This window comes from Macaca fascicularis, chromosome 19, assembly GCF_037993035.2.
Source record: "Macaca fascicularis isolate 582-1 chromosome 19, T2T-MFA8v1.1".
Taxonomy (NCBI): Eukaryota; Metazoa; Chordata; class Mammalia; order Primates; family Cercopithecidae; genus Macaca; species Macaca fascicularis.
In genome coordinates, this window is record NC_088393.1 from 60,647,740 (window position 1) to 60,661,858 (window position 14,119).

At 43.8% G+C, this 14,119-nt stretch overlaps 1 protein-coding gene and 1 long non-coding RNA gene across 5 annotated transcripts in view; one reads left to right on the top strand and one right to left on the bottom strand.

Moving 5' to 3' along the window:
* The window catches only part of LOC102131854 (uncharacterized), a 104,328-nt gene that overhangs the window by 23,060 nt on the left and 67,149 nt on the right, over positions 1–14,119 (bottom strand). The gene's annotated exons all lie outside the window — the stretch shown is intronic.
* LOC135968562 (uncharacterized) lies at positions 6,624–13,926 on the top strand. Of its 2 annotated transcripts, none has more exons than XR_010583449.2 (2): positions 6,624–6,691; positions 11,925–13,926. It is a non-coding gene; the product is annotated as an uncharacterized lncRNA (long non-coding RNA). The 2 variants fall into 2 exon arrangements; XR_012427940.1 differs by having other exon boundaries at positions 12,096–13,926.

The window sequence follows — 14,119 nt, forward strand, 5'->3', positions numbered from 1 at the left end:
TAGTATTTTTACTAGAGATGGGGCTTCACCACGCTGGCCAGAATGGTCGTGAACTCCTGACCTTAGGTGATTGGCTCCCAAAGTCCTGGGATTACATGTATGAGCCATCACCCCCTGGCTTTGATGTTCCTTTTTTTTTTTTTTCAATTTTTCTTTTTTGAGATGGAGTCTCACTCTCACCCAGGATGGAGCGCAGTGGCACAATCTTGGCTCACTGCAACCTCCACCTCCTGGGTTCAAGTGATTCTCCTGTCTCAGCCTCCTGAGTAGCTGGAATTACAGGCGTGTGCCAACACACCCAGCTAATTTTTGAATTTTTAGGAAAGACAGGATTTCATCATGTTGGGCAAACTGGTCTCAAACTCCTGACCTTGTGATCCTTGTGATCCACCCACCTCAGCCTCCCAAAGTGCTGCGATTACAGGCGTGAGCCACTGCACCCTGATGTCCCTTTTAAAAAGTACTATGGGCTGGGCGTGGTGGCTCACACCTATAATCCCAGCATTTGGGAGGCTAAGGTAGGCGGGTCACCTGAGGTGGGCGGGTCACCTGAGGTCAGGAGTTCGAGACCAGCCTGACGAACATGGAGAAACTCCGTCTCTACTAAATACACAAATTTAGCTAAACGTGGTGGCTCATGCCTGTAATCCCAGCTACTCGGGAGGCTGAGACAGTAGAATCGTTTGAACTCGGGAAGCGGAAATTGCGGTGAGCCGAGACTGTGCCATTGCACTCTATCCTGGATGAGAGCGAGATCCCATCTCAAAAACAACAAACAAACAAAAACGAGGATGTAGGTCAGGTGCAGTGGCTCCTCTATGGAATCCCAACTGTAATCCCAGTAATTTGGGAGGTCAAGGCAGAAGGATTCTTTGAGCCCAGAATTTTGAGACCAGCCTGGGAAACATAGTGAAACCCCTTTTCTACAAAAAAAAAAAATACAAAAGCTAGCCAGGTTTGATGGCTGATACCTGTGGTCCCAGCTACCCCGGTGGTTAAGGTAGGAGGATCGCTTAAGCCTAGGAGGGCAAGGCTGCAGTTGGAGGAGACCACGCCACTGCACTCCAGTCTGGGCGATACAGCCAGACTCTGTCTCAAAATATCAATTAATTAATTAAATTAAAACTATTACATGATAACAGAAAGTGATTTTTTTCTCTCACTTCACTGCCCCACTTCCTATTCCACCCTGGGAAAAGGAAAGAGAATGTCTAACAAGTGAATTAAGACAGAACCCTGGGGCTGAATAGGGATTCCAAGTGGAAGCTGACCTCTGATGCCAAGATTTATAGAATGTACATGCCTTAGAGATAGGAATTTTAGGCCGGGCGCGGTGGCTCACGCCTGTAATCCCAGCACTTTGGGAGGCCGAGGCAGGCGGATCACAAGGTCAGGAGATCGAGACCATGGTGAAACCCTGTCTCTACTAAAAATACAAAAAATTAGCCGGGCGCGGTTGTGGGCGCCTGTAGTCCCAGCTACTCGGGAGGCTGAGGCAGGAGAATGGCGTGAACCCGGGAGGCGGAGCTTGCAGTGAGCCGAGATCGCGCCACTGCACTCCAGCCTGGGCGACAGAGCGAGACTCCGTCTCAAAAAAAAAAAAAAAGAGATAGGAATTTTAAAATTCTCAATCTCATCTATATAAACAAATTTTGTTATTAGATTATATACATAGAAGTCAACATATCACAACTAATCATATCCAATGAAGTCCCCTGCCCCTTTTTTTCTTTTGAGACAGCATCTTGCTCTGTTGACCAGGCTGGAGTGCAGTGGCATGATCTCGGGTCACTGCAGCCTGGACCTCCTGGGCTGAAGTGATCCTCCTGCCTCAGCCTCCAGAGTAGCTGGGATTACAGGTGTGCACCATCACACCCAGATAATTTCCTTTTTTCTTTTGGCAGAGGTGGGGTTCTCACCATGTTGGCCAGGCTGGCCTTGAACTCCTGGACTCAAGCAATCTCCTTGCCTCAGTCTCCTAAATTGCTGGGATTACAGGCATGAGACACTGCGCTCAGCCCCTCTGTCTTCATTACTGTGCTTCCCTCCCTAATTCTGTACATATCTCTCATTCTCCCCTTCTCGCTCTAGCTCTTGTTTTCTTTTTCCCTGGAATTCTGTTCCTCATTTTGTACCCCTCTCCTCTTCTGCTGTTTATCCCCTTCTTCCCTCTATTTCTTCTCTTCTACCTCTTCTGCTCCATCCTCGCAACTTATTTAACCTGTTGTTGCTCCTTCTCCCCAATCTTTCGATCATCCTCAATCTCCATGTATTTCTGCCTCTTCTCCCATCTCTGCACCTCTTCTGCTCTCCCTGTTAAATTTTATCTTCCCTGTTAAACCCCCCTGTCCCCACTCTCTAGCACCCCAGATCCTCAGGTGTCCTCCCTGCTGTGGTTCTCCCCTCTGTTCTCCTCACTAACAGCACCACTCTGCTCTGTCTGCCCTGGCTCCAAATCCCTCCTCCTCTCCCTCACTCTGATGAGCCTCCCTCTTTGCTGCCCTTCTCCCTACCTTGCTGTCCTTCATCTCTTTGTACATCTAGCTTTTCTCTACATTTCTCCAGTTGCTTTTCCCCTCCGGTTTTTTTCTTTTTCTTTTTTTTTTTCATTTTTGCTGTCTCTCAGCAAATCCCTCACCCATCCTCTACGTTGCCATCTGTTACGGTCTTTCTCATTCTTCTTTTCTCTGTCTCAGGTTTTCTACTGCTCTCTCCCAGTCTCCTGATCCCTTTGGCCCACACAATCACAGGGGGCTTTGGAGTAAGACCCCCGCATCCCGAAGAAGCGCATTTTCCAGGGGCTGGAGCTGGGCAGGCAAGAATACCCGGTGTCATAGTACAGGCCCCCGGGTACCACCCCACCGCGGGCTCAGGAGAAACGGTGATTACGGAGGGAAGACCTGGGGAGCATTAGGGCCCAGCACGAGGAGGGAGGTGGGGGGCGACGGTGCCTTAAGACAAAACTGGGAGGCGCCCAGGGTGGGAATCCGCCTCGCGGTAAGGAGTTTAAAAAGTGCGGGTCGGGAGGAGTCAGAAAAAGGTTTTGAGCAGGAAAACTAGGCGATGGGAAGTGTATACATTGCCCTATAGCAGAAAGATTCGGGACGGGGCGAGCCTAAGGTGACTTTAAACCCAAAAGGAAGCAACCCCCGGACTCTCACGGGGACGTCTGGGTGAAGAAAGACTGCCGAGAATTCCCAGGTCTATGAGGACGCCACGTGCCAGGTACAGAAGCGCCGGGGACCTGGGAAGCGCAGACTTAACACAACACAGAGCGAAACTCACCACCGCGGTGGGACCGCCACTCCACGCGATCCGCTTCCGGGTTTGCGAGAATCTGCGCGCGCAGGACGGAAGAGAGGCCTGGGCCGGACCCTCGAGGAGGTGGGCGGGGCCTGGGTGAGGTAGGGGCGGGGCGTGAGACCCAAAAACTTTGCCCTTCAAAACCGACAGAGGGCGGGGCCGCGGCGGGACCTGTGAGTCTCTCAGCCTCGTTCCCATCGCCTCTGTTTTCGGGTTTTGGAGGCAAGGGCAGCCAGGAAGACTGAGGCATGATTCAAAAGTCCTGGAATTGTCTGCAAGGGGGATGCGAACTAGAATGTGAAATGCAAAGCCCTGCCTGGAAGGAACGTACGATTTCATGCTGACGGCCCAAAGAATAGAATAGAAATCCTCTCCTTTCTATTCTCCATTCACTCGGGAAAGAGTCCACCCTGTGCTCAGAGACTCCCCTAGGGCCACCGCCTGGGATGCGGGACTGAGTGCTCAGGCCAGGGAGGAGTGAGGTCACCACCTGCAGCTTAAACACAGCAGGGATGTGGGCGTGGGGGCGAAAGCCTGAATTCCCAGTTACTCAGGAAGCAGTGGCGGGAGGATCGCTGAGTCTGGGGGTCCAAGCCAGCCTGGGCGACAAAGTAACACCTCCTCCCGCAGCGCTCCCTTCCTTGTCTCTCTCTTTTTTTTTTTTTTTTTTTTTTTTTTAACTTTTTGTTAAATTTTTGATTGTGTGAGATAGGGATCCAACATTATTCTTTTTCATGTGGATATCCAGTTAGTTGTCCCAGCACATTTGTGTAAGAGATCTATTACTTTTATTTTTGTATTTACATTTTTTCTTTTTTCTTTTCTTTTTTGAGACAGACTGTTTATCTGTTGAACAGGCTAGAGTGCAGTGGCGAGATCTCGGCTTCACCTTCACTCGGCAAACTTCACCTCCCGGGTTAAAGTAGTTCTCTTGGCCGGGCGCGGTGGCTCAAGCCTGTAATCCCAGCACTTTGGGAGGCCGAGACGGGCGGATCACGAGGTCAGGAGATCGAGACCATCCTGGCTAACACGGTGAAACTCCGTCTGTACTAAAAAATACAAAAAACTAGCCGGGCGAGGTGGCGGACGCCTGTAGTCCCAGCTACTCGGGAGGCTGAGGCAGGAGAATGGCGTGAACCCGGGAGGCGGAGCTTGCAGTGAGCTGAGATCCGGCCACTGCACTCCAGCCTGGGCGACAGAGCGAGACTCCGTCTCAAAAAAAATAAAAATAAATAAATAAAGTAGTTCTCTTGCCTCAGCCTCCCAACCAGCTGGGATTACAGATGCGCGTCACCAAGCCTGGCTAATTATTTTGTATTTTTAGTAGAGACTGGGGTTTTACCACGTTGGCCAGGCTGGATTCAAACTCCTGACCTCAAGTGATCCAGCCTCCTTGGCCTCCCAAAGTGTTGGGATTACAGGCGTTAACCATCGCGTCTGGCCAGGAAAACTGTTAGAAGTTGCATCTGCAGCCAGGCGCCAGTGGCTCAGGGCTGTAATTCCAGCACTTTGGGAGGCTGAGGCGGGCGGATCACGAGGTCAGGAGTTTGATGCCAGCCTGGCCAATATGGTGAAACCCTGTCTCTACTAAAAAATACAAATATTAGGCAGGCATGGTGGTGCCTGACTGTCGTCCCAACTATTCAGGAGGCTGAGGCAGGAGAATCGCTTGAACCCAAGAGGCGGAGGTTGCAGTGAGCTGAGATCAGGCCACTGCACTCCAGCCTGGGTTACATAATGAGACTATGTCTCAAAAAAAAAAAAAAAAAAAAAAGGAAGTTGTGTCTGCATACCACTGGACTCAAGTTGCATGACCATATTTTTTCAAGGCTCAGAATTATTTAAAGGTCCATACTTTTAAATTGGAATTATTTGATGTTTGAAATATTTAATTTCCTACTGAGTTACAGGTACTGTCTCTTTTGTTGTTTGCCTTTCAGAGAGAGACCCCAAGTCCTTCAGAAATACATCCCTGGGTTATTAAACTGAAACAAGTTTAGGTTGTTTCCTAAAAATACCACTTCAGGCCAGGTGCGGTGGCTCACGCCTGTAATCCCAGTGTCAAACCACCAAGGCGGGTGGACCACCTGAGATCAGGAGTTCGAGACCAGCCTGACCAACATGGAGAAACCCCATCTCTTGTAAAAGTACAAGATTAGCCAGGCATGCTAGTGCATACCTGTAATCCTAGCTACTCTGGTGGCTGAGGCAGGAGAATCATTTGAACCTGGGAGACAGAGGTTGTGGTGAGCTGAAATCGCGCCATTGCACTCCAGCACCGACAACAAGAGCAAAACTCTGTCTCAAAAAAAAAAAAAAAAAAAAACCTCAGAAGTGAAGGAGGCCTGCCCCACCACACCTGTGGGTGTTTCTCACAAGGTGGAGATGAGAGACTGAGAAAAGAAATAAGACATGGAGACAAAGTATAGAGGAAGAAAAGTGGGCCCAGGGTACCGCGCTCAGCATACAGAGGACCCCGCCCCGGCACTGTTCTCTGAGTTCCCTCAGTATTTATTGATCACTATCTCTACTATCTCGGAGAGGGGGATGTGGCAGGACTATAGGGTAATGGTGGGGAGAGGGTCAACAAGAAAACGTGTGAGCAAAGACTCTGTGTCATGAATAAGTTTAAGGAAAGGTGCTGTGCCTCAGTATGTATGTAGGCCAGATTTATGTTTGACTTTACACAATCATCTCAGTGCAGTAAAGAGCAGTATTGCCGCCAGCATGTCTCACCTCCAGCCATAAGGAGGTTTTCTCCTATCTCAGTAAATAGAACGTATGATCGGGTTTTACATGGAGACATTCCATTCCCAGGTACAAGCAGGAGACAGATGCTTTCCTCCTATGTCAACTGCAAAGAGGCCTTTATCTTACACTAATTCTCCTCAGTACAGACTGTTTACGGGTGTCGGGCTAGGGGACTGTAAGGTCTTTCCCTTCCCACAAGGCCATATCTCAGGCTGTCTCAGTCGGGGGGGAAACCTGGACAATACCCAGGCTTTCTTGGGCAGAGGTCCCTGTGGCCTTCCGCAGTGCATTGTGCAGGGGCCTTTGAAAACACTATGCTGAGAATAGATAGGGCTCAAGGACAGTATCTCCAATTGAACTTTTAATGAACTCCCGTAGGCGCCAAGAAGGCGGGCAGATAAAGAAGAGTATAGAAACAAAGAACTGAGTAGAAGGTTACATCTGGGAAAAGAAAGTTTGTTTTGCATTGCATTCTTTCTGCTGACATGGGGTTTATGGAGTATAAATAAAGCGAGGCGGAGGCTCTGAGCGCGGCCGCCATGTTCTCTGTGTGTCTTTGTCTTTTGTGTGTTCTTTCATTCTCCACCACCCCCGGCACGGACCCCAACAAGTGGCGCAGCGAGCAGGGTCAGCACGGGTGAGTAGGGGAGAACAAGAAGGGGAACCCCCTAGGAGCGGGTAAGGCTCAGATATTGTTAAGGGGAACCTTCTTAAGCTTTCATTATGGGAATTCCATCGCTCTGGCCTCAGAATATTTACAGCTGTTTCAAGGACTGTTGCTGTCTATGGGAGTAGAAGTGAAAGGAAAAGACTTTGAAGCGATTGTTTGCCCATGTTGAACAACATTGTTACTGGTTTCAGTATCAGACTAAAGTGCAGCTGAATTGGAAAAAATGGTTACAGGTAGTAAAAGCTCTGTGTAGAGCTCTCTAGTTAGGGGATATTATTCCTCTAAAATTGTGGACCTTGTGTGACTCTATCACTCAGACATTAGAGTTACTTGAGACTGATTCAGAGTGTGGTGATGTAGCCACAGGAGGAAAGGTATCTGAGGATTTGGGAAAAAAATAAATCTGAAATGGAGCCCATTTGTGCCAGGATAACAGAGGATGGGGGGGATAGCAAAAGGGGGAGAAGAGAAAAAGCCAGCTCTTCCTTCTTCTAAGGGAAATTCTGACATGCAGTGTATTATGGAAATGCTTCAACAAATATTACAGATATATTCTTCTAATTCACCTTTGCGAGCTTTCCCTGTTTCTTTTCCTTCTGCCCTGTTAAAAGAGGATTTTCCAGAGCCTCCAACCCCCGGCTTCCTTATCTTTACCTTTGTTTGGCAAAGTTGAAGCCCTGTTCACATCAGACATACTTTAAATTTATACTAAACACCTGTTTAATACGTCAAAACCAGTGTATATGTATATCTTATTGTTTGTTAAAATATTATGAGTATTTCAATAGTCAATAAGCACATTAATATTAACTATTAATATTAATATAGTATTAATAACCCCAACAATGTGCACACAATTTTTCTAGGAAATTGTTATGTTATAGGGGTGCATAGGTTCCACCAATTTACACTCCAAACAGAAGTTGAGTATTCGAGTTGCTTAACACATTAACTACCTCTTGATATTTTCTGTGTTTTTAAATTTTAACCATTGTATTGTGTATGTAATGATTCTCAATTTGGTATTAATATACATATTTCCTAGTGAGTAATGATGTTAGACATATAGGTTTATTGTCATTTCTTTGTTCTGCTACTTTTGGTTGGGTTATTTGCCTTTTCCTATTAATATGTTGGGATTCTTTATATTTGGGGATATGAGTATTATTATATATTATATATACTTTTAATTAAAAAAAATTATTTAAGGAGCTGGATCTGTTTCCAATTATTTGTGCTTCTTTTGCTCCTAATGCTCAGTTTTCAAATGGTGGCAATAATGTCCAATTTAATGCCTTACAAATTAAATTTTTAAAAGAAATGAAAGCTGCCATTTCTAACTATGAACCCCTATCCTTGGTCTTCTTGATATTTTTTCATCAGAAAATTTGATAATTCCTATAGACTGGAAGACTTTGGGGAAGGCTTTTCTTGATCGTTCTCAATGGTTACAATTGCACAGCTGGTAAATGAACAAGGCACATGTACAGGCTAGAAAAAATGTTATGTGTGATCCCCCAGGAGCCACTGAGGAACAACTCACAGGCACGGGCCAATATGCTACTCTTAATGCTCAGGCTGGTTTAGATGATGTTGCCTTTACTCAAATCAAGACTTTGTTTTTAAGGGCCTGAAATAAGGTAGAGATAACAGGAAAATCTTCCCTTTCCTCTGTGAAGATTTTACAGGGCACAAATGAACCATATCTATATTTCGTAGCCCGTCTTCAGGATGCTGTCTTCAAAATTGTGGGTGCTGGCCTTGCTTCAAAAATTTTGTTACAAACATTGTCTTTTAAAAATGCTTATGCTGACTGTTAAAAATTGTTAAAATCGTTAAAGGCCAATGGGGCCAATTTAGATAAATATATTAAAACTTGTGTTAGTGTTGGAGGGGCTATTTATAATGCTCAATTATTTGCTGGCGCTTTGTTTAAAGCCTTAAAAGGAAATAACAAACAAGGTGTTTGCTTTCAGTGTGGTAAACCTAGACATTTCAAAAAAGAATGTCATAAAAATTGAACCCTTTTATCCCTCAAGGCAGAAAGCTGCCTTCAGAGGTGTACAAATGTTGTGGTAAAGGTCGACATTGGACAAATAAATATCGTTCCAAAACTGATAAAAGTGGAAATTTACTGTCTCCTCTCCTGGGAAACGGGAGCCGGGGCCCACAGGCTTGGGGCCCCAACAATTACAATACAAGTCTACTACAATACCCAGTGAGCAACGACCTACAACATCAAGGAATAAATTCAAGTCCTCCTTAAGGATCCCACACCTTACCCCAGTTTCTCAGCCTTATGCGGCAACTAAGCAGAGCGCCGCTGCTGACTGAGCTATTACTCAGCCTTATACTTTGTCTCCTAATAGAGGAGTATATAAATTAGCTATTAGAGTGTGTGGCCCTTTGCCAAAAGGACATGATGTTACTAATAAAATTCTTATTATGGTTCAAGTCTCACAATTTATATGCCTAGAGGCAGGGGAACGTATTCTCAATAGGGAGGGTTTGGTAGCACAGAAAAAACTGTTTTTTGGGAAACTTTAGTTTCTAATCAAAAGCCCTTATGTTCATTGCACATTAATGAAATAGTTTTTAAAGGGTTAATTGATACGAGGGTGAATATGTCTATTATTTGTTTAAATTAGTGGCCTATACAATGGGAAAAAAGACAAGTTTCAGTTATACTCACTAGCTTGGGTGCTGCTTCTGTGGTTTATCAAGACGTAGAACCTTTAACCTGTGTCGGTCCTAAAGGTCAACAAGGTCAAGTTTTTTTTTTTTTTATATTGTTCCTATCAATATTAATTTTTGGGAACAAGATCTTTCACAACAATTTGCTGCTTTTTAAAACATTCCTCATATTTCCTCAGCTGCCAAAAATATGATGTTCAAAATGGGCTACAATCCTTTAAACTCATAGCCACCACTCCTATTTAGGTGAAACAGTGACCATTATTTAAAGAAATACTTAGGACTCTAAGAGTAAGTCAAAAAACAAATGGCCGAGAGGAATATAAAGCCACGTATTTCTGCATGGAATTCCCGTCTTTGTCTTGTCTTAAAACTATAAATGTTTACATTAAACCTAGGGAAAGTTTACAGCCTGGTCTTCCTAATCCTGCCCTTATCCCACAAAGTTAAAAATTAATGGTCATAGATCTCAAAAATTGTTTTTTCTCTATTCCATTACAACCTCAAGATTGTAAAAAGTTTGCCTTTATTATTCCTAAAAATAATAATGGACAACCTATTCAAAAATATCAGTAGAAGCTTCTTCCTCAGGGTATACTTAATAGCCCTACTGTATGTCAAAAATTCTTACATAGGACTTTAAATCCTGTAAAAAATTAGTTTCCAACTATGTTAATTTATCATTATATGGATCTTCTCTGTCCCTGTTTTTAATAATTCTCAGTCACTTTCTCGATATCAATGGAAAGTTTTACCTCAAGGTATGTTAAACAGCCCTACCTTGTGTCAAGAATTTGTCCATAGGGCCTTGGATCCTGTTCGAAAGCGTCATCCTTCTGTTCTTTTATATCATTATATGGATGACATTCTTCTTGCTGCACCCACCAGAGAAAAGCAGCAAGATGCTTTTGTATCATTACAAACTCAGCTTTCTTTCTACTCACTTAATATTGCCACAGAAAAAATTTAACTGGATTTTCCTATTCAATATTTAGGTTATACCTTGGGGGCACAAAATATTCGACCCCAAAAAATTCAAAGTCGACGTGATCATTTAAAAACATTAAATGATTTTCAAAAGCTTCTAGGAGACATTAATTGGATGTGTCCTGTTTTAGGAATACCAACATATCAGTTATAACATCTTTTTTCTATTCTAGAAGGAGACAGTCACTTGGACAACTCACGCCATTTAACTCCTTTGGCTTTACAGGAACTCCAGCTTGTAGAAGAGCAACTTTAACAGGCCCCTTCCTAATGTTCCCTTTTCTTTTTGTTTATTTCATACTTTACATTCTCCTACAGGAATGATTCATCAAACCAATCGGCCGCTAGAATGGATCTTTTTGTCCAATAAAACATCTAAACGCTTGGCTACTTATATCAATCGTTTAGCTGAACTGATCATCAAAGGACGGCATCACTGTCGACAACTTTGGGGAGGAGATCCTTCCTTAATTGTCTCTCAATTCACTCATAGTCAGATCACTTATCTTCTTGCAACTTCTGATTCTTGGCAAGAAGCTTCATCAATCTTGAGTTACAGTTTATCCTTATCCCTCGGTGCAACAGGGAGAATTGTTTGCTATTCTCATGGTCTTACTTGATTTCCCTACTACTGGTTGTAACATTGTTAGTGATTCTCAATACGCCGTTTATGTTACTTCTTATATTTCTCAGGCCACTTTACCTCTTTGTGCTACTTCTTCTCTTCAGAAATTCTTTTCTTTGTTTTCCTTTACTTTGAGCCAATGTTGAGCTCCTTTATTCATCACTCATCTTCGTTCTCATTCTCAACTTTCTGGACCATTAGTTCATGGTAATACTCAGATTGATTTGCTTTTAATCGGCCACCTACATGCTGCAGAACAAAAATATACTCTACATCACACTAATAGTTCTGGCCTTCAACGACGGTTTCATTTAACTCATAAACAAGCTCGTTCTCTTATTCGAGCTTGTCCTTCCTGTGCTCCTTTGAGCATTCCATTCTTCCATCCTGGGGTTAATCCACGAGGTGTCCCTTCTTTTGGACGATTAAAGTATGTTCATCATACCATTGACACCTTTTCTCATTTCTGTTATTACTCATCTCTTAGCTTGTTTCGCCATCATGGGCATTCCTCTTATACTTAATGTCTCTCGTAAATTACAAGTTTTCTTACAGCAATACACTATTCAACATATCATCGGTATCCCGGGCAACAGTCAAGGTCAAGCCATCACTGAGCGCGCAAATTTAACTTTAAAAACTCAACTATTAAAACAAAACAAAAAAGGGGAAATGGGCCCCCCAGAAACCAGATTTTGAAGGTTCTTTTTACCTTAATTTTTTTGAATCAATGGAGACAATTGCAAGATTCCGCTGCCGTAACCCATCTTTCCTCACCTCCCTCGGTGATAGTCCCCGCTGACAATTTAAAGGTTTGGTATCCTAATGAAGAAGGTAAGTATGTTCAAGGGCAAGTTCTAAAACAGGGACGGGGCTATGCTCTTGTCCTTACAGGGAGCGGACCTGAGTGGTTTCCTACAAGATGATTGAAACCCTGTTGAAAAGAAAACTGGATTCAGCATGCATTTCTTCCTTTGTTGGATGTGCCTCGGCGGGGGACTTATTTCCCTTAGTGAGGCTTTGTATGAATATTGCACTTATATTCCCTTTCCACCCTTTTATCAGGGAGTCGCCTGGGGAGAGGCGGAAATTAAGGTTTTCACCAATGACACTACTTGGATGCCGTCCCCCTATATAGACAAGGACAATATAGAACGGAAAACGGGAATTATAAACAACACATACCAATTTGGAGTGGAAGAACTTCCAATATGCATGGGAAATAGTTCTCATTGTCTCCGAAAATCGCATGAAGCCTGGCTTGTTTGCTATAATCATAGTCATGTGGCTGCTAATACTGTTATTATAATCATACTGTATATAGTAATGAAACTATTCCTAGTTGTTTACCTTTTTGTCCTATTCCAGAGGTTTCTCCTAATATTGAGGTGCTGGAGTGGCAACAATGTCGGGGAAATAAACCCCGGATTTTATTAGAATACAATGGAATGTAAATAACTAATTGGAGTGTGCACAGTGATTTTCAAACAAAATTTAGTCACACACCTTTGAAATGGCACCGGGTAAATAAAAGTATTGCTGCTAACAATAATGAAACCTTGGTATGGCGTGAAGGAGGCCTGAAGTACAGAGTTATCTTTGGAAGTTGTTAGCTGCAGGTGATGCCATTAGCTTTTTTGTGGGGAATATGCCCCTTAATCTTTCTAACCCAAATAACTCCTTTCATATTCAGTTATATCGAAATACCTCCTGATATATTATTGCTTGTGTCTGTAAGCCCTACCTATAATTAGCAGGGAATTTGACATGGGATAATGATATGGGGATTGTTAATTGTACAGATACGTGTACATTTTTGTCTTGCCTCAATCATTCCTGGTGGCACAACTTTAGTGAGGATATTTATATCCTCAGGGCTCGTAAGGAAATTTGGCTGCCTGTTAACCTTACGCGACCATGGGGGCATCACCTCTTGAGACTTATATTTGAACTTCTCTCCAGCGAACCCTCCGTGCCCTTGGACTTATAATTGCCTCGGTGATGAGCCTTGTCGCCATCGTCTCCACTGCGGCCGTAGCAGGGCTCACTCTTCGTCAAAGCATACAAAATGCTGAATTTGTGCAGCAATGGCACAAATAATCTCACCGGTTATGGCTTCAACAACGAAACATTGATTCTCAACTTGCTGAAAGATTGGACAACATGGAACAAGCCTTGACATGGCTTGGAGATCAGCTCACTGTCCTCAGTACTCGGATAACATTACAATGTGATTGGAACTCCACTCAATTTTGTGTAACGCCTGTGCTTTTTAACATCTCTCAAAATTGGACCGTAATCCGAAAATTATTAATAGGCCATAAAAATATTAGTTTGGACATCCAAGAGCTCACTCAGAACATTTCTGATGCATTTCGACAACAATTACATGTGTTGTCCGGAACTGTAACCCTTCAGGAGCTGGGTCAGCGCCTTGCTGCCTTTAACCCATGGACCCAGATGAAGACATGGATTTCTACATCTCTGGAAGTATATTGCTTTGGGCACTTGGATTGGGTCTACTTCTTTTGGTGATTCGATGCTCCCTCCGTCGCCTCCAAAAACAAAAGAAAACACAAGAACAAATATGGGCTACCTTTTTAGGATTGAGGCAAAACAAAAAAAAAGGGGGGGAAATGCAGGGGCCTTTGAAAACACTATGCTGAGAATAGATAGGGCTCAAGGACAGTATCTCCAATTGAACTTTTAATGAACTCTCGTAGGCGCCAAGAAGGCGGGCAGATAAAGAAGAGCATAGAAACAAAGAACTGAGTAGAAGGTTACATCTGGGAAAAGAAAGTTTGTTTTGCATTGCATTCTTTCTGCTGACGTGGGGTTTATGGAGTATAAATAAAGTGAGGCGGAGGCTCTGAGCGTGGCCGCCATGTTTTCTGTGTGTCTTTGTCTTTTGTGTGTTCTTTCATTCTCCACCACCCCCGGCACGGACCCCAACACATTGTGTCCCTGGTTAACCGAGAATGGAGAATGGCAATGACTTTTACCAAGCATACTGCCTGCAAACACATATTTAACAAAACACATCCTGCACAGCCTTAAATCCATTAAACCTTGAGTCAATATAGCACATG